The sequence below is a fragment of the Convolutriloba macropyga genome, chromosome 4 (assembly GCF_964194025.1).
Source record: "Convolutriloba macropyga chromosome 4, txConMacr16.3, whole genome shotgun sequence".
NCBI lineage: Eukaryota > Metazoa > Xenacoelomorpha > Acoela > Convolutidae > Convolutriloba > Convolutriloba macropyga.
Window position 1 is genome coordinate 8376099 of NC_134471.1, and position 26091 is coordinate 8402189.

Sequence of the window (26091 nt, forward strand, 5' to 3'; positions counted from 1 at the left end):
GTTTGTTTGAGAGCACTTCGCCCGACGTTAGTCGGTTATGCTTACATTTGTTCGATTCCTCTGACATAGCCGCGCATGCCCCCAGCGTACCATCCCCATATGGTTTACCCTTAAATTGCTGGAAGTTTGTTAACTTGTTATTTTTTGAATGTTGAGCAAAATTATTGTTCCCACATTTTTTAAGTTAATACGAAATCGGCTCGTTTCCAGAGTCGTGCGTCAATGCTTTTTAATTCATCATCTTACCTTTCTACTTACTTCTGTTACTTCTACCTTTGAGCAGCTGTATTGTGTGCGTGACGTTTTACTGTATTGGTTTTGGTCAATCGTCTGATAGATTTCTCAAAGCGTATATGACGTACATTGTTAGAATATCGATCAAACTATAGTCTTAAACTTAGTGAGAATTAGAAAGAAAGTTTGACTTACCAGATTAGAAAGACAAGCAATATGATTTTGATCAAAGAAATTATATAAATGAATCGTCAAGAAATGGTGCTGAGAATCAATATTCGGTTCAAATTGGTGAATCTAGATAACTATTATGAGAGTTAGATTAATTGATGTAAAATCTTCCCAGCACGTATTAAATGATGATGATATCTCCGGAAGTGTGAAAGAATTCTTAGAAAAGTGCAAATGCATTCCATTTATGGTTCCCTTTGCGACTGATTTGCAGAAGCAAACCATATTGGGTAACCCTTGCGACCCCCACTATAAATCACGGTGCTAAGATTAGTTTTGTATCTTGACTTTTTCACACTGATAATGGGTATATATACAGCTGATTTTTGAGTCCTTTTTCATCCCCAAATTCAAATCACCATCTTGATCTAATAATCAGATCTCTCCTGTAAATCTCTAAATTCTACTGTAAAATATCATTTTGTTATTCTCTCATTTTTTGAGAAATTAATTCTTTTACTTAGTTAAAAACGCTTTTTATTCCGCTTGCGAAAGTCCATAACCCAACAGGTTATGGGCCCAGCAATTTTCTAAGTCATAAAATTAATTTCCAAAACAAAACTAATTTGATGTTGACAGTCATAATCCTTTTCTGCTTAGTACCTTTTCTTTTCACAACTGTTTTGCCTGCTCAAACTTCAATGGATCAACAGACAGTGAAGCTGCTGACCTACACAGGAAAGGCACAGGACTTTCCAATCTGGAGCACAAGATTTGTGGCGATGATGCAGACGAAGGGACTCTACAAATCACTACTGGGGACAGAGGAGCAACCCAATGAGCCTGCGCCACTGGCCAATGGGGCAACCAATGATGAGAAGAAGAACCACAAGGTGCTGAAGGATGCATATGAGAAGGAAGTTGCAGACATCAAGGAGAAACGGAACAATGTGTGGTGCCATCTGGCTCTGACTCTAGATGCAACAACCCTCATGCTGATGAGACATGACTGTGTGGTAGATGATGGCATTGGAGATGGAGCAAAGGCTTGGAAGCTTTTGCAAGAGAGATTTCAGAGTGTGGAGACACCGACAGTGGTGACTTTAGTGGCACAGCTTGCTCGACTGCAGCTCGAGGATTCTGAGGATTTGGACAGCTTCTTCATCAGAGGACAGGAGTTGCTCACAAGGCTACAAGAAGCAGGGGAAGCAGTCTCAGAGACCCTCTTCAACGCCTTGGTCCTCAATGGTCTGCCAATGAGGTATGAAAGTTTTGTTATACAGGAAAGCTTCAACCCGAAAGCTTCAAACCTTCAACAGAAAAGGCTGCAGAACTTTCATGAGAGCACGGTGCAGAGACACAAGGGACAAAGTGGTTCAGTAGCACTGGCAGTGAAGCGTGACTTCAAGAAGGGACCCAAGAAAGGAAACTGCTTTGTGTGTGGGATCCCTGGACACTTTGCCAAGGACTGCAGGAGGAAGGAGACAGCACAATGCAGCAAGTGTGGTGAGAAGGGTCACCTAGACAGGGCATGCAAGAGACAAAGAGATGGAGGCAAACATGAGTCAGTGGCAATGGGTCCAACATTGGCTACACCAGACGAGGAATGCTGGGCAGCTCTTACCCAGTGGAAGACAGCAGGCATGCTAGTGGACAGTGGTTGTACAGATCACATAGTGACGAACATCGATGCGTTCCTGGACTTTGTGCCCATTCAATCAGTGGTCAGAAATCCCAACGGAGAGGCTTCCAGAGTGGTGGGCAGAGGCTGTGTGAGGATCAGCATACCCTCAAACAAAGGGGAATTCCAATGCGAACTCAAAAATGTTCTGTGTGTGCCGGACTATTCTTCAAACCTCCTATCAGTCTCGAGATGCACGGAGTGGGGACATAGCTTCACTTTCGAGAGAGGAAACAGCTGCATGAAACTCCAAAGGGAACTCGGGTAAAACTAACACAAGAAAATAATTTGTTTTACTTACCCTGCAGCGTTCTAGAATTCAAGATGAGTTCCAACAGCGTGAAACTTGACAGTGCAAGGAAGTGGCACAGACGATTGGGTCATTTGAATCAAGCGGATGTGGTCAGGAATGCACCAGAGACAGTGGGGGAACTCGATGATGTATGCAATGTGTGTGCATTGGCCAAGATCACAAAGACTCCAGTACCAAGAGTGGCAGAGACCCAAGCAGAAGAGAAGCTGGAGAGGGTGTTCACAGACGTGATGGGACCTTTCAGAGTAGAGTCACTGTCAGGGTTCCGGTTCTGCATAGTGTTTGCAGACCAGTACACGAAGTTTGTGTCTGTGGACTAGCTTAAGGCAAAGAGTGAAGCACTGGCCAGCCTGAAGAAATTTGTTCTCAGTGTGGGGACGCCCAAGAAGCTGAGACAAGACAATGCGAAGGAGTTTCTCTCAGAGCAGTTCAAGACGTACTGCTTAGATGCAGGCATTCTACAGGAAAAGACCATACCAGAGACACCACAACAGAATGGGTTAGCTGAGAGGTGCAACAGGACACTGCTGGAGATGGCAAGATGTTTGCTCATTGACTCAGGACTTCCAAGATGATGTGGGGAGCAGCAATTCTTCACGCAGCAAGGATCAGAAACATGGTTGTGAGACGAGGAGAAGAAAAATGCCCAGCAGAGCTGATGAGAGGTATAAAACCTAAGCTTTCAGTTAGTAAATTATCTATTTTTGGTTGCACAGTCTTCATGAGGAAGAGGGACAGAGAAGTCAGCAAACTTGAACCCAAGGCACTGGAAGGAAAGTTTGTGGGTTACACTGAAGGAGAAAACGGATACCTGGTGTACATACCCAACACACGCAAGGTGATGGCAGTTCGAGATGTGATCATCAAGGAGTCTGAAGTGGGCTCAATCCCTGACAACAAAGAAACGGCTGACCTACTAGATGATGGGTCGGAAGTGGGAATCTGGCACCCAGATGATGGTCATCAAGATGATGACAACAGAGAACGACAGGACACATCTACTGCAATAAAGGAGGAGTGGCATGACGCAGGCGTGAATACTCAAAAAACAACACTGAGACCAGAGGCCTCAGATGTTGGAGAAACAGCACTAGATGAAGCATCTACTGCAACAAGAGGGAGTTACAGAGACTCAGAGTCACTGGAAGACAGTCACACAGAAGACTTCTCACAGTTTGAGACAGTTGGATTCAATGAAGATGCACTGGAACACGCGGACAGAGCAGAGCCCAGACGAGGGACACGAGCAAGGAATGTTCCGCAATTTTTTGGAGTCAGGACTCATCTGGCTGTGACTGAGGGCGACTATGTGGAACCCAAAACAGTCTACGAAGCCAAGCAAGGTGACGGTTGGGACCAGTGGCACCGGGCAATGAAGGACGAGGTCAAGGCACTCCAAGAAAAAGAGACTTGGAACCTAGTGAGACCACCCACAGACAGGGACGTCATACCGGGCAAATGGGTCTACAAAGTGAAATTGGGACCCAGTGGTCAAGTGGACAAATACAAAGCGCGCTATGTCTCGAAAGGCTTCAAACAAGTTTGAGACTTTTGCGCCTACCTGTAAGCCAGAGACATTCAGGATTCTACTTCAGCTATCAGCGAAGCAGGGCCATGTGATGCACCAATTTGATGTCAAGACTGCTTTCCTGCACGCACCAATCGAGGAAGAAGTGTATCTGGAACAGCCACAGGAGTTTGTAAAACGCGGATCAGATGGGGAGAAGTTAGTATGTCAATTAAATAAATCAATTTATGGTTTGAAACAGGCTGCTAACAACTGGTACAAAGAGCTGGCAAACTTCCTACTGAGACAGGGGTTCACCAGAAGCAGGAACGATCACTGCTTGTTCGCAAGATCAGAGGCAGAGGATCACACCTTCATCTTGGTCTGGGTTGACGACATCATAGTCGCATCAAGAAGTGTGACAGTGGTCTCTGATGTCAAGAAGGCACTAGAAGCAACCTTTCACATGGAAGACAGAGGGAGACTACACTGTTTTCTGGGTCTAAGAATCGGATGAGAAGAGGGCAAAGTCACAGTCGACCAAGAACGCTACATAGAAACAATGCTTGAGCGGTTTCAAATGGATTAATGCAAACCCTCAAGAACTCCAGCTGATTTGAATTTGAAACTTCAGACAGCACAGAACGGAGACGAAGAAGTAGACCAGAAGATCTACAGAAGCTTGGTTGGATCACTTCTGTATCTGGCCAAACAGACGAGGCCAGACATCATGTTCACAGTCAACATTCTGTCCAGACACATGAATGCACCTACCGATCAACACCGGATGTGCGGAAAACGACTTCTGCGATATCTTCAAGGTTCAAAAGGTTTAAAACTTACTTACACAAAAGAGGCTAGTTATGATTTAGTGGGGGAAAGTGATGCAGACTGGTCTGGAGACGTGAACGACAGAAAATCAACAACGGGCTATTACTTCAAGCTCAACAGACGTGGCGCAGCACTCAGCTGGGGTGTCAAGAAGCAGGCCACAGTTGCTCTTTCTTCATCAGAAGCAGAATATCAGGGCATGGCAGCAGCAGTTCAGGAAGCACTCTACCTGAAACAACTTCTAGAGGATTTTGGCATCCAACAGAAAGTTTCACTTCATCCGGGACAAGACTGAGGATGGGACTATTTCAATTCATTACGTCCCTACAGACAAAATGGCAGCGGACATCTTCACAAAGTCCTCACCCGTTTCGAAAGTGGAAACATTCAGAGCAGTTTTGATGGGAGCAGACTCTACGCAATCAGCTCAAGTCTGAGTGGGGGTGTTAGAATATCGATCAAACTATAGTCTTAAAGTTAGTGAGAATTAGAAAGAAAGTTTGACTTACCAGATTAGAAAGACAAGCAATATGATTTTGATCAAAGAAATTATATAAATGAATCGTCAAGAAATGATGTTGAGAATCAATATTCGGTTCAAATTGGTGAATCTAGATAACTATTATTAGAGTTAGATTAATTGATGTAAAATCTTCCCAGCATGTATTAAATGATGATGATATCTCCGGAAGTGTGAATGAATTCTTAGAAAAGTGCAAATGCATTCCATTTATGGTTCCCTTTGCGACTGATTTGCAGAAGCCCCCCCCCCCCCAACATAATGTTGCCCCCCTCCATCAGCCCCCGGTGCACCCCCCCCCCCCCCCCGTGGCTAGATACTGACGAAGCCAACCGCTCGTCGGTCGTTTGAGAGCAATTCCCCGACGTTAGTCGGTTATGTTTGAAATGTTTTTTTTTGTCAGGGTCACAGTAACCTTTTTCGGCTAAGGGCCTCTATGGTCTATGTTGCGCCTCGTTTCCGGAAATATTTTTGTATCTGTCGTAATACAATGAAGGAGCAATGAAAGAAAGGACAATTCATGCTTGTACGAAGGCAAATCTGCTGTAGCTGCAGGTGCTTTTTGTGCAGTTTCCTCTTTTTAGGGCTGCAACCAAACAATTCAAATATCGACAAGGAACTCTTCAACCTCATTGCCTCAGCAACTGAACACAGGAACCGCTTCGTTCGCGAAATGTCGCACCTTGTTCTAAGTTCACTGATTGCCATGCATAATTTGAACTCTCAGGAAGAGTCCGCTCGGTCGTTCACCCGCGAAGTGTCTCTGCTAATTGCGAGAGGACTCTCGGATAATTGGAGTCAGGTTCGAATGTCTGCATCTGTTGTGACGCGGAAGCTGTGTGAACGTAAGTGTTGATCAATAATGCCCATTATTAGTGAAAAATAATAGCTAGGTGCTAGTTTACGTCGGTTTAGGAGTGACTGATATGACTGTTTTTCGTGATGCTTTTTTTATTTTATCGAAATTACTCTCATTCGGAGTTTCGTTATGCATTGATTGGCAATAGTTAACTAAAATAACACAAATCAAATAGGCGAAGGATCAGTGGATCTTTTCTGTTTTTTCCATCCAATCTTGTGCCGGTGCCGGAACGTTATTGTGCCTAAATTGAAGGATCTCTAAGGACAAAAAGTACATATTTGGGGTGTGCAAACAGACTGGTTATATAGGACTGGGGGGGGGCAAAAACAGAAAAGATCCGGATCAGTGAGGTTACTTTTTAACACTTTCCCCATTATCTTCATGAGTATAGAATCATGACGCTTGAATTACATTGCGGTTGCTGAAAAATGTACATGGGTTTGGCATTCTCGCAATTTTCTGCTTTAATTTTTTTTGACAATTTAGAGAATTAAATGCTATTTATCGAGATTTTTCAGTTAAAGAATTTTTCTCGAGGGGAGAAATATCTTTACTGGTGTGCTGCCAAAATGGCCAAAATCATAATGTCAAATATTCCAAAATAGCCTATATTTTAACCTGCAGTTAAATTGATCAGAATAAATATTTCGCTTAATAATGCCTAATGTAGATAGTTTACAATGTATTGAAGTTTTAGATGAGACTAGTGTATTTGAGCTCACCTCAAGCTCAGTGGTCATGCCTAAGCCACCAGTGAGACTTGAATATGAAACTATTACAGCCAACCATGAGATCAAATTATGTACTAAGGTATGATGAAACAGGCTCGAAATACCAGTTGCTCTTTTTTAATCGGTTTATTCAACGAAAAGATCTGATAGAGTAATATGGCCCTGGATATTTTGGTATTAGAAAAATTGTCATGTAGCAGGAAAAATTCGTAGAACAATTGTCACGTCGTAGAAAATTGTCATTTAGAAGGACTGTATCACAACTTATCGAAAACCAAGTTACGCAATGTGTGCCAAAATAGCGTATGTCAAAATTCCCAATGAATTTTCTTTGGTCAATAAATTTCCAATGTCTTCTTATTTTCAGTGTTAACCAGAGACAACCTCAATCCACTCTTGCCAATCCTGCTGCCTCCGATGTGTCTGAACAGATACTACATTGCGGAGGGAGTGAGACTTTTCTCTCAGCAGACGTGGCGAGAAGTCTTCGATGACACAGGCAGGCAAATTGTCTGTGAATACATGGGGGATGTTGTTGCCTTTTACTTAGGCTTGCTGTTATTATAATTAATTGCTCTTGAACGCAGTTCATAGCAATTATTGTAAACGTGTGTGTCATTTTTTTATGCAAATTTTTCGCGCTTTTCTTCTAGAACATTGACTTCTCAAGTGACTTTTTCACGCTTTCGTTCTTCATTTTTGTGTGATCTCTATTGCTCTGAAGTAAAGCTAATATAAATTCGGTTGCAGAATAAGTGAGGTATGTGATCTGTAGCGCAGTGGTTAGTAGATGTGGCTGTTGATCGGGAGGGCAGTGGTTCGAATCCCGGCGGGGTAAAATTTTTTGCACCCATAATTTGGTCTAGGCTACAGCCCCTGAATTAAATTGCCTCGCCTGTCGTTCAAGAGCAATTCTTCCGAAATTTGTCGGTTTATGTTTAACTAATTTTTTTCTGAGAAAAAAGTCGAATCGTTGCTTTGGTCGATTCGGAATTGTTTCTATCTAAATTATTTGGCTCAAAACTATGTTCGGCAGTGTGCTGGCTCTGTTTGCTTGTAGCCGAATGGTCTTTCGAAGTGCTAATGATACTTTTGGTGTCATAGTGAGCCAACACATTTTACTCAGGGTTTTTCTCACTTACAGGTTGCTTCTTACAGGTTGCAATTTTCAAGTATTACCTGAATCATAGATTAAGTGGTTTTATTTTTTTTTAAAATAGGCTTATGTCAATTGTTTGTTTGAATATCTAATATAGCTGGTATGAAATAGAATATTTTTCTAAGAAGTTCTCAGCAAGCCTGAATTGAATATACAGAAGCGGAGAACCACGCAGTGAGAGAGGCAGTATGCGAATGTGTGACGGAATTAGTCACTAAGATTGAAAAGGAGGTTTTGAGTGTTCACCTGGAGACTTTGTTGCAATTACTCATGGTATGCTTCGATGACGACAGGTAAGACATTATTTTGTAGAATTTTGACGCCAAAAGTTTGAATTAATCCCTGAGATGGAGATAGCTAAGAGGAGGTATTATTGGGCCTGCTCTTCGGTCTTTACCATTCAAATAGTTAGAATTTTATTGAAGCGCTGTCTTTTTACAACTCATATATTATTGTCATTCTTTTTTAATCGTTCGAGTGGTTATGAGACAGACATAAAAATCCAGTCCGCATTTTCGTTGTTGAACAAAATTCAAGAGCGGAAAGAAGAGAGTGGCTTTTTTCTTCATTCAAGTTTTTGAAAGAGGGTTTTTTAAAGTTTGCGCTAAGCGAGTGAAATTTTTGGTTCATTTGCAGCTTTTCAAAGGAGTTTTGTGTCAACTGTTGCCTTTTCGTCCAATGTGGTTTTTCTCAATTATTTTAACCATTAATTGCTTCTTTGGAAAATTCTTTGACAATCTGGCGCAAGTAGATTTTTGATGCAATTTGTGCCACTTTTGTAATTTTGCAGTTTCAGACCACTTTTTAGCACTTTTTTACTCTTCAATTTTTCCCAGTTTTTCTGGTTTAAAATTGTGATATTTTTGGTCCTTTTGTGAACTTTTTATTTAAATGAAAGTAGTTTTGAATTGTTTTTGAGTTTTTTTATAGCTGCGAAGCTGTAATCTGAGCGTAGCTATATTGCGGTGCTCCTGGTTTTTACAATCAAAAGATTTGGATTGTAATGGTCTTTTCTTTGACACTGCTTTTTACCTTTTAATGTCAATTAGGAATCATGTTAGTCAAGATTTCATTCACTTTGGAGTAGTTAAGCTCTCAGTGAGGCGGCTGGGTGAAAAATTTTTATCTTGGTTTTTTAGCATGCGAGTTCGAATTGTATCGAGGCGCTGTCTTTTTACAACCTTAAGATTACGGTCATTCGTTTTTTTAATCGTTCGAGTGGATCTGAAACAGAACATAAAAATTAAGACCGCATGCAGTAAATAAATTGTTTCCGTTATTGAACAGATTTCAAGATCGAAAAAGAAAGTGGCCTATTTGTTTATTCAATTTTTCGAAAGACGGTTATTAAAATTTTGCTCTAAGCGAGCGAAGGTTTTGGTTCATTGGCAGCTTTTCAAAGGTGTTCTGTTTCAGCTGTTGCCTTTTCGTCCAATGTGGTACTTCTCAATTTTTTTAACTATTAATTGCTCCTTCGGAAAATTTTTTGACCACCTGGGGCAAATAGATTTTCGATGCAATTTCAGACAATTTTGCAGTTTTAAATCACTTTTTTGGTTTCCACTTTTCGCAAGTGTTTTTGTGGTTTAAGCTAGTTTTATTTATTTTTATTTTAAGCTATTTTTTGCAGGCTATTACAAGGAGCTTGATAATAGAAGTTAAGGTAGTTGGGCAGCTTTTTGTTAATTGAGTTAAACAGTTTTGTAATTTCTTCGCCTTTTCCTTTGATTTTTTCCTGTTTAGTTTGCGTGTTGTTGCTACTAATAGAAGGTTTGATTGTTTTTAGGAACAATTGATGTTACTTTGGCCTGTAATCTTTTTGTATATTGTTTCTAAATTGGTATTAAATTTTGATTTTAAGGTTCCTTCAGTTCTTTGCCCTTGTCTTGCACTTCATTTTACATTTCTTTTTGTATTATTTTGCTTTCTTTTGTCTAGCTTTTGAAAAGAGTTGATGGAAAGAAATCTAACTCTATTACAAGATTTAATGCAAATAATTGTTTTGGTGTCGTAACTTGTGAAGCAGAATGTTATCACATCTAGTTAGTGTCCGTAGAATCCTAGTCTCCTGTTACCTTTGTCTTTTTGATTCAGTTTGATCAGTGTAAGGCAGTCAAATAGTTTTTTTTCTGAGGCATTGCTTGAGGATATGTTTTGACTTTGTTGTGTCAATAAATTTTAAATTACTTAGACACTCTTAATTTTGCTCACAATTAATTTTAGTTCGGGCTAAGTACTTCACGTGGCGGGCACTTTGTGAGTGTTTGTTTATAGCTGCGAAGCTGTAAGCTGAGCGTAGCTATATTGCGGTGCTCTTGGTTTTTTACAATTCAAAGAATTTGAATTGTATTGGGGCGCTGTCTTAAAAAAAAGATCTGTTCACACATTTTCATGATTTTTGAAGTCAAATTGGAGTAGTGATTTTGGTCACGCCGAAACAGGAAGTGGAGCGAAAAAGCGAGTGGTTTCGCGGCGTGAAATTTTTCGCTCTAAATTTAAAGTAGAGTGAGAAAACGGTGTTTGAACAAAAATTCGCTTTCTCGCTAGTGGTTTTTTGTTCACATGCGGCAATTTCACTTTGATTTTTCCTGTTTTTTCGATTTTTTGGTCGGATTTTTTTCTAAATGGTTTTCCCAATCCATTAATAGTCCGTTCTAGGTCTAGTTTTCTGTTTAGTCAATGAAAATTCTTTGAATTGTACGTCAGGACTTGTCCTGCTATGTTTTTTTGTTTCGTCGTCTGACGCTCTTTTTTCGTTTTACATTTGTTCACACAGCAAAGCTGAAAAAGTCAAATTTTCTGAATGACTTCTTCCTCTCACTAACCGCATTTGCGCGCGTGACGTCATTTCTCACTCGCTTTAGCGAAAGTTTTTAGGTTATTTGCGTGATTAGATTTTGATCATACTTGACTTACCTCACTCAATAAAATGACTTTTGCACTTTAAAACTTTAAGTTTGAATTTGGTTAAGGTCAAAGGAACTCATATGTGCAGTAAAGGTCCCTAATAAGAGGCGTCTGTGGAATGAATTTTAACAAGCTTTATTAATTTATCGCTGAATGTTTTTTACGTAGCTTTTTGAACGGAGTCGATTTTTTTTCCAATTTAGATCTGTATCTGTTTCTATCTCTATATGGCACGCATGTCTATTCTTTCGCAGCTATTCCAGCCATCTGCCAGCTATGTTTTTTAGTGAGCTTCCTGCATTTTTTGTGTAGGATTCTAATGTCAAGTTCTGCTTCCCATTAATAGCAAACGGCACGTTTCAATTATTAGACGATAAAATAATTTTTCACAAATACGCTGTTTGTTGATTCCGTGACCTTAGATAAAATTTGAATATTCAAATGCAGAGAAAAGTTTGTCTTTGTCGGGTAACATGTTCAAGGTGCCACTTGAGCGAGGACAGTGACCGAAATGAAAGTAAGGCGACGGAGTTTGAACTCTGAATAACAGTTTTCAGCACAAGTTCTGTCCGCTGGGCCTCATTCAATTGAGTGTCTTTTTGCCATGATGAAAAGATTTAGTGCTATGGAAACCAGATTTTAATATCCTACTACGTCTACTTTTGAATATTTTTTTGTGCATTTGCTTGTGTAAGATTGCAGTAAATTAAATTATCGATAAAATACAATATATATATATATATATATATATATATATATATATATATATATATATTTGTTGCTGGTCCATTAAAAACTGAATTACTTAAGATCGAAAAAGAAAGTGGCCTATTTGTTTATTCAATTTTTCGAAAGACGGTTATTAAAATTTTGCTCTAAGCGAGCGAAGGTTTTGGTTCATTGGCAGCTTTTCAAAGGAGTTCTGTTTCAGCTGTTGCCTTTTCGTCCAATGTGGTACTTCTCAATTTTTTTAACTATTAATTGCTCCTTCGGAAAATTTTTTGACCACCTGGGGCAAATAGATTTTCGATGCAATTTCAGACAATTTTGCAGTTTTAAATCACTTTTTTGGTTTCCACTTTTCGCAAGTGTTTTTGTGGTTTAAGCTAGTTTTACTTATTTTTATTTTAAGCTATTTTTTGCAGGCTATTACAAGGAGCTTGATAATAGAAGTTAAGGTAGTTGGGCAGCTTTTTGTTAATTGAGTTAACAGTTTTGTAATTTCTTCGCCTTTTCCTTTGATTTTTTCCTGTTTAGTTTGCGTGTTGTTGCTACTAATAGAAGGTTTGGTTGTTTTTAGGAACAATTGATGTTACTTTGGCCTGTAACCTTTTTGTATATTGTTTCTAAATTGGTATTAAATGTTGATTTTAAGGTTCCTTCAGTTCTTTGCCCTTGTCTTGCACTTCATTTTACATTTCTTTTTGTATTATTTTGCTTTCTTTTGTCTAGCTTTTGAAAAGAGTTGATGGAAAGAAATCTAACTCTATTACACGATTTAATGCAAATAATTGTTTTGGTGTCGTAACTTGTGAAGCAGAATGTTATCACATCTAGTTAGTGTCCGTAGAATCCTAGTCTCCTGTTACCTTTGTCTTTTTGATTCAGTTTGATCAGTGTAAGGCAGTCAAATAGTTTTTTTTCTGAGGTATTGCTTGAGGATATGTTTTGACTTTGTTGTGTCAATAAATTTTAAATTACTTAGACACTCTTAATTTTGCTCACAATTAATTTTAGTTCGGGCTAAGTACTTCACGTGGCGGGCACATTGTGAGTGTTTGTTTATAGCTGCGAAGCTGTAAGCTGAGCGTAGCTATATTGCGGTGCTCTTGGTTTTTTACAATTCAAAGAATTCGAATTGTATTGGGGCGCTGTCTTTTTTTTAAGATCTGTTCACACATTTTCATGATTTTTGAAGTCAAATTGGAGTAGTGATTTTGGTCACGCCGAGACAGGAAGTGGAGCGAAAAAGCGAGTGGTTTCGCGGCGTGAAATTTTTCGCTCTAAATTTAAAGTAGAGTGAGTAAACGGTGTTTGAACAAAAATTCGCTTTCTCGCTAGTGGTTTTTTGTTCACATGCGGCAATTTCACTTTGATTTTTCCTGTTTTTTCGATTTTTTGGTCGGATTTTTTTCTAAATGGTTTTCCCAATCCATTAATAGTCCGTTCTAGGTCTAGTTTTCTGTTTAGTCAATGAAAATTCTTTGAATTGTACGTCAGGACTTGTCCTGCTATGTTTTTTTGTTTCGTCGTCTGACGCTCTTTTTTCGTTTTACATTTGTTCACACAGCAAAGCTGAAAAAGTCAAATTTTCTGAATGACTTCTTCCTCTCACTAACCGCATTTGCGCGCGTGACGTCATTTCTCACTCGCTTTAGCGAAAGTTTTTAGGTTATTTGCGTGATTAGATTTTGATCATACTTGACTTACCTCACTCAATAAAATGACTTTTGCACTTTAAAACTTTAAGTTTAATTTGAATTTGGTTAAGGTCAAAGGAACTCATATGTGCAGTAAAGGTCCCTAATAAGAGGCGTCTGTGGAATGAATTTTAACAAGCTTTATTAATTTATCGCTAAATGTTTTTTACGTAGCTTTTTGATGGAGTCGATTTTTTTTTCAATTTAGATCTGTATCTGTTTCTATCTCTATATGGCACGCATGTCTATTCTTTCGCAGCTATTCCAGCCATCTGCCAGCTATGTTTTTTAGTGAGCTTCCTGCATTTTTTGTGTAGGATTCTAATGTCAAGTTCTGCTTCCCATTAATAGCAAACGGCACGTTTCAATTATTAGACGATAAAATAATTTTTCACAAATACGCTGTTTGTTGATTCCGTGACCTTAGATAAAATTTGAATATTCAAATGCAGAGAAAAGTTTGTCTTTGTCGGGTAACATGTTCAAGGTGCCACTTGAGCGAGGACAGTGACCGAAATGAAAGTAAGGCGACGGAGTTTGAACACTGAATAACAGTTTTCAGCACAAGTTCTGTCCGCTGGGCCTCATTCAATTGAGTGTCTTTTTGCCATGATGAAAAGATTTAGTGCTATGGAAACCAGATTTTAATATCCTACTACGTCTACTTTTGAATATTTTTTTGTGCATTTGCTTGTGTAAGATTGCAGTAAATTAAATTATCGATAAAATACAATATATATATATATATATATATATATATATATATATATATATATATATATATATATATATATATATATATATATATATATATATATATTTGTTGCTGGTCCATTAAAAACTGATTTACTTAAACTCAAGCGAAAACATTTAATTTCGCAAACTTAAAATTAGAAATTTGTTTTCTGACGGGTCTCTGTTTCTTAAGAGCTGTTGTTTTGAGTTTTTCATTTTTTCTTTCTATGGCTGCGAAGCTGTAAGCTGAGCAAAGCTATATTGGGGTGCTCTCAGTTTTTACAGTTCGGATTTGGATTGTAATGGGATTTTCTTTGACTCTTTTACCTTTTAATGTTAATGATAAGTCAAATTAGAGTCGTGATTTCAGTCAGGCTGGAGTAGTAAAGCTTTCAGTGAGGTGGCTGGGCAAAAAAATTTTGTCTTCATATAATGTTGTCTTTTTTCAAACAACTGTCCTTTGAAATAGTGCTTTTTTCTCGCTTGCTGCTGTTTGTTAAAGTACTCATAAATTAGCGTAACATTAATGGAATTACCTCTAAGGTAATGGTAACCTGTCTGGTTTGGTTGTGCGAGACACTGCGTATGTGCTGGAGATGAAAAATATGTAACTCGGGTTATGTACGAAATTTGGATAGTTCATCACTTCTCGTATCTCGATCTTATTGATTTGGATTTGTTCAGTGATATGGAGTTGGTGCATTGAAAAGCTACCCTGTTTCAGCTGGCCAGTGCGAGACTCAGCCTGTGTGGCTACTGGACACTTTGTGGAAGCATTCCCAGAAGAGTGCAAAGCTTCCTCAGACGAGATTCTAGACAATTTCTACCACAATTTAACAGGCGAGAAATTTTTGATTTCTAATTGACGCTAAAAGTTTTAGTCCAGTTGACTGTTTTTAGTTGCCGAAACTTTTTATGGCGACAGGATGGAGTTATTTGTCATCAAAAGTCTTCTGGATTTTTCTCATTTTCAATGCTACGAAGACGAATTTTTATTTGCCACCATAGTGTATTGGTGAAAAACAGCAAAACAAGCGGTGCATTTTTCCCGGTTTCTTATTTTTCGCCAAATCGCATTTTTCTTAAATCCAAACGGTTTGGGGATCATTAATAACATGGTAGATTTTTAATACGTCTCCTCCATTAATGGTTCTTGCGATAATTTGATTTTTTTTATAGCTGCGAAGCTGTAAGCTGAGCGTAGCTATATTGCGGTGCTCTTGGTTTTTTACAATTCAAAGAATTTGAATTGTATTGGGGCGCTGTCTTTTTTTTAAGATCTGTTCACACATTTTCATGATTTTTGAAGTCAAATTATAGTAGTGATTTTGCTCACGCCGAAACAGGAAATGGAGCGAAAAAGCGAGTGGTTTTGCAGCGTGAATTTTTTTCGCTCTAATTTTAAAGTAGAGTGAGAAGACGGTGTTTGAACAAAAATTCGGTTTCTCAGTAGTGGTTTTTTGTTCACTTGCGGCATTTTGACATTGATTTTCTGTTTATTTCTTATTTTTTTGTTCTGATTTTTTTAAAAATGGTTTTCTCAATTCTTTCATAGTCCATTCTAGGTCTAGTTTTTCTGTTTAGTCAATGAAAATTATTTGAATTGTACGTCAGGACTTGTCCTGCTATGTTTTTTTGTTTCGTCGTCTGACGCTCTTTTTTCGCTTTACATTTGTTCACACAGCAAAGCTGAAAAAGTCAAATTTTCTGAATTACTTCTTTCTCTCACTAACAGAATTTGCGCGCGTGACGTCATTTCTCACTCGCTTTAGCGAAAGTTTTTTGGTTATTTGCGTGATTATATTTTGATCATACGTGACTTACCTCACTCAATAAAATGACTTTTGCACTTTAAAAACTTAAGTTTAATTTGAATTTGTTTAAATTCAAAGGAACTCCTATGTGCAGTAAAGGTCCCTAATAAGAGGCTTCTGAATTTTAACAAGCTTTACTAATTTATCGCTGAATGTTTTTTAGCCCAGTTTTTTTGAGCGGCGTCGATTTTTTTTTCAATTTAGATCTGTATATGTTTCTATCTCTATTATATGGCCTATTCTTTCAGGTCTATTCTTTCGCAGCTATTCCGGCAATCTGCCGGCTATGTTAAATTACTTCTACTGCTTTGCAGTATATTTTGTGTGCGTGAGGCCATTTCTCGCTATGGTTTTTTAATGGCCTTGGCGTGATATTGAAGCTCTTATTGGTCTCTTTGCGGTTTTTACGACTTGAAAAAGAGTTATCATGATCTCTTTTTAATCGGTCATGTGTCACTCAAACAGGATGTAAAAGTCAATGTCGCACGTGAGCGTTCAGGGCAATCTGTTGAAAAAAAAATAAAATTTTGAGTGAACCTTGTTCCTATATTATTTTGAGAGAGAAAAGATGGCCGGAAAATTTTTTGTGATCGAGTGTATTCTGTTCTCGTGCAGAAATTTCAAAGCAGTTCGTTAGTTTTTAACTAACTTTATCAGACCAAAGGGATTTACGCAAATATACTGAAAAAGAAATGTACTTTTGGAAATGATTTTGGTGATTTTGAGCATTGGTTGGAGTTCTATATGGCATTTTGACTTTTAAATTTATCAGTTTTCGGGGGTTTCCAGTGATTTGTGTGTTATCTGTCAAATTTTTATTGTCAGTGATTTTTCGATGCAATTCTTGCGTTTCCAGATTTTGATCAACTTTTGATTTGATTCGTACCAGTCTCAAGGTTTTTAGGTAAAAAAATATTAAATTATATCCAAATTTTGGCCTGTTTTTGCTTTTGTGGATTATTTCTGCCCATTTTTGTTTGGCGCAGTTCTGGATTTAATTTTGATTCAATTTCTTATATAGAGACAATAGAATGTTTGTTTGGCCTATTCATACCAAACTAAATTAACTAATTTCTTTTTTAAACGAGCTTGCCTCATTTCAGGATTGTGGTTTTTGTGGTTGTGTTGTGTGCCCTATGTCTTGTGGGTTGTGTTTGACCAAATAGAAAAAGTATCTTAATGTCTCTACTGATCGTTTGTTCGGACGTTGCGATATAGTGTTTGATTTTCCTGAGCTTTTGCCTGTTCTCTTCAATTTTCTTTTTATATGTTGACATTGTGGCTATGTTTGGCTCTTTTGGCTATCATTACAACGCAGAGATATACCACAAAATTTCCGCCTTAGTAAAAGTTGCGCGAAAAATTGATACATAAAATGAACGAAATAAGGAGATAAGTAAGCTTTATCTTATTTTTCGAAAAAGCGGTTGAGCCTATTTTGCGAAATAGAGATACCTTAAAATGGTAAAATAGGTGACAAGTCTTGTAGCTTATTTTAGGTATCTACTTTTTGCATTAAAAGTATCTCTATTTTTGAAATTGGCCCAAGTCTGGCCGTTGTAAAGTCAGCAGACTGAACGCAAGTGACATTAATGAGTCTAATGTGTGTGTGTGCGTGTGCGCGTGTGTGTAAGTGAGTGTGTGTATGTGTGCGCGTGTGTGTAAGTGTGAGTGTGTGTGTGTGTGTGTGGGTGGGTGGGTGTGTTGCAATTCACATGTGGTTTTTAACAGAAATTTCACGCTGGCCAGTTTTATCTTGTTATGGACGAATTAGAGGAGTTACAAATTTCCTATAGGCAAAACCTTCGTTCTATAGATGGCAAAATTTACGGATGTAGCGAGGCGACGATCAAAAATCTCAGCTGATGGTAATTTCATTTTCCTTTATCCTAAATTGAAACAGGGATATTTCAGAAAATAATGTTTTTAAAATTTCATGAAATGATGTGAAAACGATTATGCTTGAATACAAATAAAAGTCTGAAAACCATGAAGTTGGTACGATATGGTATATTATTTAAATGTAAACCACTTTTAATCACTTAATTGCTATCAATTATAAAATCCAAGCTTTAAACCACATTTACATGCTCAAAAACGCGCATTTGAATACATTGAATGCGAAAATTGGACACATCTGTTTGAAATCGAGGTATGTTGCGCGCGAAAAAGGAGATACATAAATTTAGCAGATTCATGATACAACGCGCGAAAAATAGGATACATAGCTTGTATCTCAATTTCGCTGTTAAAATTTGGACACTTTTGCGAACACGGGTTGTGCAATTCCCTTCAATTTTGCCTGTTTTTGCTAAAGTATCTATTTTTCGCAATATTGTTGCTTTTTCAATGTATTAACATAGAAAAAAAACAAACAAGAGATACACAGATCGGGCAAATTTGACGTGACGATTTCGGTATACCTCTGCGGCGTAACGATGTTTTTAAAAGTCATAGTCTTCCCTATTTTTGTTACGACTGTTTGATGACACGCCAAGAAGTCAAAGCTCAACTTTGTTCGGTGGCTTCTCAGCAATCGAATTTCTGCGAATTGTATTATTTGTTTCTCTTTGGTATGAATTTTTAGACCAATCGTGTGAGTATAGATGACTTACCTCACTCAAGAATATGACTCCTGCTTTACATATTGTCTAAATATAGAATACAGTTTCGAAGTGAAATTCATCTGAGATCACTCTTTCTAGATCATTATAATGCTACATTGAATGAAAAACGGTTTTTAAAGTTTGGTTTGAAAATACAAGTAGAATTTGAAATCCGATCTCGGACTAGTTTGGTTACCAAATGTTTAGTCTTTGGTCACAGTAATCTTTTTTGATTAAGGGCGTCAACGTTCTATGTCTAGGCTATCTTCAGGCAATCTGCTTTTGTTGATAGTTTTAAGGTCAATAGCAGGATTAGTTTTTGATTATACGTGACTTCCATCAACCAAAAAATTAAAGTGTAAAAGCTTGATTTTCATTCGTTATTAAAGTCACAACCGTGATTGAAGGCCAATAGAGTGCAATCAACAGATATCTATAGATTGAGAGGTCTTTATTATCTGTTGGGTTTTAGAGAATTTTCTCACAAATTTCTTACAGAAAATGTTCTTCGTTTTTGACTCCCAAATGCCCTCTTCTTTTTTCCATAATCATCCGTCAGTTGTTATAGCAGTTCTCAACAGTCTAGTTCGCGGCTATGTTCTTAAAATTTTGCTCTTGTGTTTAGCAAAATTATTATCGGATCTCGAAAAGATTACTTCAATTTTTTGAACGGAAGAGTCAGCAGATCATGACAACAGCTAATTCGAATTAATGGGTAACCTGAAAGGTTTAACTTTTCATTTTAAGATGAACCTACTTTATTTGAACACAACATCATCTAACTTTCAAAAACAGGTTTAACGAAATGTGCAAATAATAAAGTACAATTGTTGAAATGCATGTTTAACAATATGAAGGTGATGCAGATGTTTAAATTGAGCATAAAAATTAAGTTCATTAAGTTTAGCATTAAAACAGGAAAGATTGAAAAAACAAGAGAGTTACTTAGTCAGGAATCCTAATTTTTGTGATCGAGCCATTCACTAGTTGAATGGAAGCAGAGTTAAGGTAGCAAAAAGAACCGATTTTCATTGATGTCATTCTGGAAAAGCGTTTGTTTATTGATTATTAGCCGCAAAGTGGTAGCTTGGGTTGTTATTGGCCTTCTCTTGTTAAGACCATATGACGTCACAAGCACTTCAAATCTGCTTTTTGTGTATTTGAAAATACAAGTGGAATATGAAATCAGATTTTGGACTAATTTGGTTACGAAATTTTTAGTCTTTGGTCACTGTCATCTTATGTGATTAAGGGCCTCAACGTTCTATGCCTAGGCTATTTTCAGGCAATCTGTTTTTGTTGATATTTATAAGGTCAATAGCAGGCTTAGTTTTTGATCATACATGACTTCCATCACTCAAAAAATTAACTTGTAAAAGCTGGTTTTGATTTTTTAAAATTGCAGCTCTGATTGAAGGCCAATAGAGTGCATTCAACAGATATCTATAGATTGAGGGCTTTATTATCTGATGGGTTTTAGAGAATTTTCTCACAAATTTCTTACAGAAAATGTTCTTCGTTTTTGACTCTCGAATGCCCTCTTTTTTCCATAATCATTTGTCAGTTGTTATTGCAGTTCTCAACAGTCTAGTTCGTGGCTATGTTCTTATTTTTTGTAGCAAAATTATTATGGGATCTCGAAAAGATTACTTTAATTTTTTGAACGGAAATGTCAGCTGATCATGGTAACAGCTAATTCGAATTAATCGGTAACCTGAATGTTTTAACTTTTCATTTTAAGATGAACCTACTCACTTTGAACGCAAGTTCATCTAATTTTCAAAAATAGGTTGAACGAGTTGTGCATATAATATAGTACAATTATTGGAATTCATGTTAAACAATAAGAAGGAGTTTTCATTTTGTTTAGGATTAAAACAGAAAAGATTGAAAAAACAAAAGAATTTAGACAGGAATCCTAGTTTTTGTGATCGAGCCATTCACTAGTTGAATGGAAGCAGAGTTAAGATAGTAAAAGGAACCGAGTTTCATTGATGTGTTTCTGGAAAAGCGTTTATTTTTGGATTATTAGCCGAAATGCGATATGGCATCACAAGCACTTTAAAATCTGCTTCTTGTTCTTTTGTTCATGCAATTTCAACTGAATTGCGCGCGTGGCGTCATTTTTCACTCTTAGTGGAGTGAGTTTACTGTTCTTTTGCGTGATGATGTTTTTGGTCACACCTGACTTACCTCACCGTCAAAAATGACTTCATGATTCTAAAATTGACTTTTCTTCAATTTAAGGAGATAAGGTCAGGTGAGTGTGTGCCACTGTAATTTAAGGTTAATTGAGAGCAGCTATTAGAAGCAGCAATAAGTTTGACAGATTTTTAATCAATGTCATAATCAGGATCTGAGCATTTAATAAAAAAATTTGTCTTACTATCTTTTTGAGACTGCAGATATTTGAAGCTATTGCGGCTATTTTCTGGCAATCTGCCAGCTATGTTTGATTTTCTTCCAATACAACGATCCCAATTGCCAGAGGACCAAAAAGGTCTTATTAATGGTTTTCAAAAAATTTTTCCCGACAGAAAAATGAGGTTCACTATTCGTATTGCAGATATAAGAAAAGAACTGATTTTTGTTTGGTTTTTCGGCTGTCATTTTTTTGATTTGCCAAAGAGACAAAAAGTTCTTGGCATTTAAATCATTGAAAAAGTTCATGCACAGGTGTAAAATCTAGCTAAAAGCAAGTTTCGAACAAAAATATTTCGAAAGAATGGCAGTTTTTCTGGCCTAGCAATAGACTTAGACACTTTTCTCCACTGAATTGTTTTTAAAATAAAAACTAATATTTTATATGTTAAACTTTTTCATCAAATCACAGTGCTTAACCATTATAGCTTGACAAAGCATTTCTTTTTTGTGAAGTGCTCTCATCACTGATATTCAGTAAAACTAATTTGATTTTCAAATGTATCTTTATAGCAATGAGATTTGAGATGCTCTTTGTTTTGAATTGATTATATTAGTATCCTAGTTGAGCATACAAATCTCATTTTGAAATTGTTTCAAAAAATTTTAACTACTCCCGAAAGAAGTTTGAGGCAATTAGTGTAAAAGTGTTGGTATTTTTTATACAATATTTTTGCTTAAATTGTTTAAATTTTCGAGTGACTTTGTTGCACTTGACTTTTTTGTTTTGTGTTATTCAAATTTCTTATTCACAGTTTTAAGCAACTGAACTCAAGTGGCCACAGTTCACCACTTAAAGTCAAATGAGAAGTGCGCCAAATTTGGTGTCATTTAATTCCATAAACCTGTAAACGTGTAAATTTTAGTTCCATTATTGGTTACTGTGGTATATAATAAACTCTAATAAAGCCATTTAGATGACAATTAATGGAATTTATGTTAAACAATAAGAAGGCGATGAAGAAGTTTTAAATGAGGATATAAATCGTGGTCATTAAGTTTAGGATTTAAGCAGGAAAATTGATAAAATAGATTAACTAAGTCAGGATTCTTAATTCTTGTGATCGAGCATTCATTAGTAGAATGGAAGCAAAATTAAGGTAGTAAAAGCAACCGAATTTCTTTGATGTGTTCCTGTAAATGCGTTTATGTATTGATTTTCTTCCATTATCAGAAACTCAATTGGCAGAGGACCGAAATTTTCTAATTGGAAATGTATTTCAAAAATTCTTTTCAGACAAAAAATGAGACTCTCTATTTGTATTGCAGATATAAGAGAAGAACTGTTTTTTTTGTTTAGTTTTTCTGCTGTAATTTTTTGATAATCCAAAGACAGAAGTTCTTGTCGTTTTAATCGTTGAAAAGGTTCGAGATCAGGTGTGAAATGTCTGTAAGAACAAATTTCGAAAAAAAATATATCAAAAGGATGACAGTTTCTCTGGTCGAGCAATAGACTTAGGCCCTTTTCTCATCTGAATTGTCTCCGGTTTTTGAAATAACAAGAATAAAACTGAAATTTTATCTGCCAAATTTTTAAATCAAATCACTGTGCATAACTATTATAGCTTGCTAAAGCATTCCAATACTAAAAATGAAGTTCTGGATTTTTTGCCATCTTTTCCGGCGAAACTTACAAAACGTTTTTGTGAAGTGCTCTTATCTTTGATATTGAGTAAAAATATGTTCAAATGTATCTTTATTGAGAAAAACTTTTCAAATGTAATTTTAATGAGATATTTGAGATGCTCTTTATTTAAAATTTGATTGTTTGTATACGAGTTAAGCATGCAAATGGCATTTTGAAATTGTTGCCAAAAAATTTTACTTGCTTCCGAACGAAGTTTGAAGCAATTATTGTAAACGTGTTAGTCTTTTTTGCAAAAGTTTTGCTTCACTTGACTTTGTCGTTTTGTTTTGTTTAATTTTCTCTCTCAATCACTATTTTAAGCAGTTGAACTCAAGTGGCGGCAGTTCACCAATAAAAGTCAATTGAGAACCGCGACAAAATTGATATCATTAATAGCCGCCTCATCTTCTCAGCCGGCTATTATAGCGCTCCTATTTTTTACAATTCAAAGAATTTGAATTGTATTGGGGCGCTGTCTTTTTTTTTTTTTTAAGATCTGTTCACACATTTTCATGATTTTTGAAGTCAAATTGGAGTGGTGATTTTGGTCACGCCGAAACAGGAAATGGAGCGAAAAACCGAGTGGTTTTGCGGCGTGAATTTTTTTCGCTCTAATTTTAAAGTAGAGTGAGAAAACAGTGTTTGAACAAAAGTTCGGTTTCTCGGTAGTGGTTTTTTGTTCACATGCGGCAATTTCACTCTGATTTTTACTGTTTTTTCAATTTTTTAAATCGGATTTTTTTCTGAATGGTTTTCCCAATCCATTCACAGCTCATTCTGGACCTAGTTTTTCGTTAGAATCAAAATTACATATCTCACTAGTGGTTTTTTGTTCTCCCTAGCAGCATTTTGACATTGATTTTCTGTTTTTTTTTTGTTTTTTTCATCTGATTTTTTTAGAAATGGTTCTCCCAATTCACCCATTGTCCGTTCTAGGTCTAGTTGTTTGTTAAGTCAATGAAAATTCTTTGAATTGTACGTCAGGACTTGTCCTGCTATGTTTTTTTTTACTTCGTCGAATAAAAAAATTTTTCGCTTTACCTCATTTTGCCGCTTTTTCAACATTTTGCGTGATATCTTTTTGACTTCTCTAGACTAGTTTCTCTCTTGTCTCATTCTGCTAAAAGTGATTTTGAACATCAGTTGCTCAGCAAAGCAATTCAAAATGAACAGAGTCAGTATAAAAAATTGAAGTCAGAAGTAGAAATGGGATAAACCCATAAAGCCCAAATTTAGATGCCCGCTATTTGAACGTCGTTCCTATAAGTCTTAGTTACCATCTCTAATGCTTATTGGTATTGATAGTAGCCCCTGTAGCCTCTCTCTAAGAAACAGAATTACGTTATCTTCAACTACGAAATGCCATCAAAATAAATAGGACTTAAAAAATGTTTTTGTACAAAAACCTTTTTTTTTCAATATCTTCTATTCTTTCAATCCCAATCATGCTTATTGGAATCAACGGCGGCTATTTTCCGGCAATATGCCGGGTATGTTTTTTTACTTTTGATTTTATTGGTTATAGTGGTATATAATAACCTCTAATGACGTCATTTGAAGTCCCATTAGTGGTTTATTTAGACCCCCCTCTCCCAGACTGAAGCTGACTGCAATAGGTTACAGCTCCCACTAGTCGTTCGAGAGCAATTCTTTGGACGTTAGTCGGTTCATTTCTGTTTTCTCAAAGGAAGTATTTTTCTTTGCCTCTCCAGATAATTATGGAATTTTTTATGCTGACTGTTCAAATAGCCTCGGGATTGGTGCCCACAGTTATCGAGGTTTAACAAAATGCTGAAATGCAATTTTGAAAGCTTTTGCTGATAATCCTAATTTTTAATTTTCGCAGAAAAGTGTTCTCTCCGGAAATGCTAGTAGTTTGATATTATTTAAAAAGTATTTAGTTTTTAGCTCATCATTATCTTCAAAAAAATTGTCAAAAATTTTTTTCATGTAGCCAACTTTTGCTACATAAATTTTTATGAAATGGAGGCTAGGGTTCTTTTCAGCGGGCTGTTCTGTTTTTAGTTATCTTTGGATAATGATACGGTTTCGACCTAAAATACTTAAGCTTGAAAACGGCATAATCTACAACAGCGATAAAGTGCATAGGCTGATAATCCTATATATTAAACGCGTGAGCTCTAAAAATGGACAACGGTTTTGCATGTTTAAGGGGCCTCTCGAAGCGCATGTTTAAGAGCCACATTGAGCAGCATGATTAAGCGAACATATCGGGCGAGTTCAATGACCTAAAAGGCTCAACGTAGATGGGTGAGAACCGAACCTGGGACAAAAGACTGTCAGTCAGGTGCAGTTACCACGATGCTAAGAGGGCCTGAAAGTATGCTCGCCCAGAGGGAGGATTTACTGTCCTGGGTTCTACGTGTTTTTTAATTGCTCTCGAACTAAGTTTGAAGTTCTTATTGTAAGCGTGTGTTTTTTCTGCATGTTTTGGCTGTACAAATCCTGCGCTATTCTAGAACACTTAAGCCTTCAACTAAGTTCTTCACGCTTTGCTTTTTGATTTGTGCGTGATCTCAATTGCTCTCGATCTGAATTATGTTTATTGATTCGATAAAAGCGATTGTGAGAAACGGTCGTATGTGGTCGTTATAGCGCAGTTGGTAAGATAGAGGAATGTAAATCTGAGGGTCAAGGGTTCGAACACGTGTCGGGTACCCATGAAAATTTCTAATCAATACCATGCGGGCTGTTCAAGCGCAATTCTTGCGACGCGAGTCGTTGTATGTTCCTGTGTTTTGGTGATGAAAAATGGTAATCCTATATATTGAACACGTGAGCTCTGAAATGGTGCAAAGTTTTGCATGTTTAAGGGGCCTATTGATTGGCATGTTTAAGAGCCGAATTGAGCCTCATTGTAAAGCGAAAATATCGGCAGAGGTCATTGACCTTAAAGGCTCATAGTAGATGTATGAGAACCGAAGCTGGAACAGGAGACTGTGAGTCAGGTGCAGTCACCACGAGGCTATGAGGGCTTGAAAGTATTATCGCCCAGAGGTAGGATTTACTGACCTGGATACTACGTGCCTTTTAATTGCTCCCGAATAAAGTTTGAAGTATTTAATGTAAATGTTTTTTTTGCAAAATTTTAGCTTTACAGGTTCTGCGCTCATCTAGAACACTTTCAGCTGTCAACTAAATTTTCCACGCTTTACTTTTTGATGTTTGCGTAATCTCAGAAGCTCTCAATCTGAAATATGTTTATTGATAAGATAAAAGCGATTGTGAGAAACAGTGGTTTGTAGTGGTTTTAGCGCAGTTCGTACGATGGAGGACTGCTAATCTGAAGTTTGAAGTATTTTTTGTTACTATTTTGAGCAGTTTTGAGTAGTTTTAGTCGTTTTGCCTCATCTTCCTTTTTTGTATATTAAATATCAGTCGCAATTGAGCACAGTGATCAACAGTTCTCCTATCGTAACATGTTTTAGGGGTTCTTAATCATGCAACATAGCGTTAAAAATGGGTTTTGAGACGCGCTATACCGTCCTTTTTAAGCTCATAATATGCAGATTTTGCGCTAAGCATGTAGTA

General features: G+C 37.0%; 1 pseudogene; it reads left to right on the forward strand.

Annotated features, from left to right (window-relative positions):
* LOC142337448 (uncharacterized) overlaps nucleotides 1–26091 on the forward strand; it is a 121191-nt pseudogene that overhangs the window by 6884 nt on the left and 88216 nt on the right.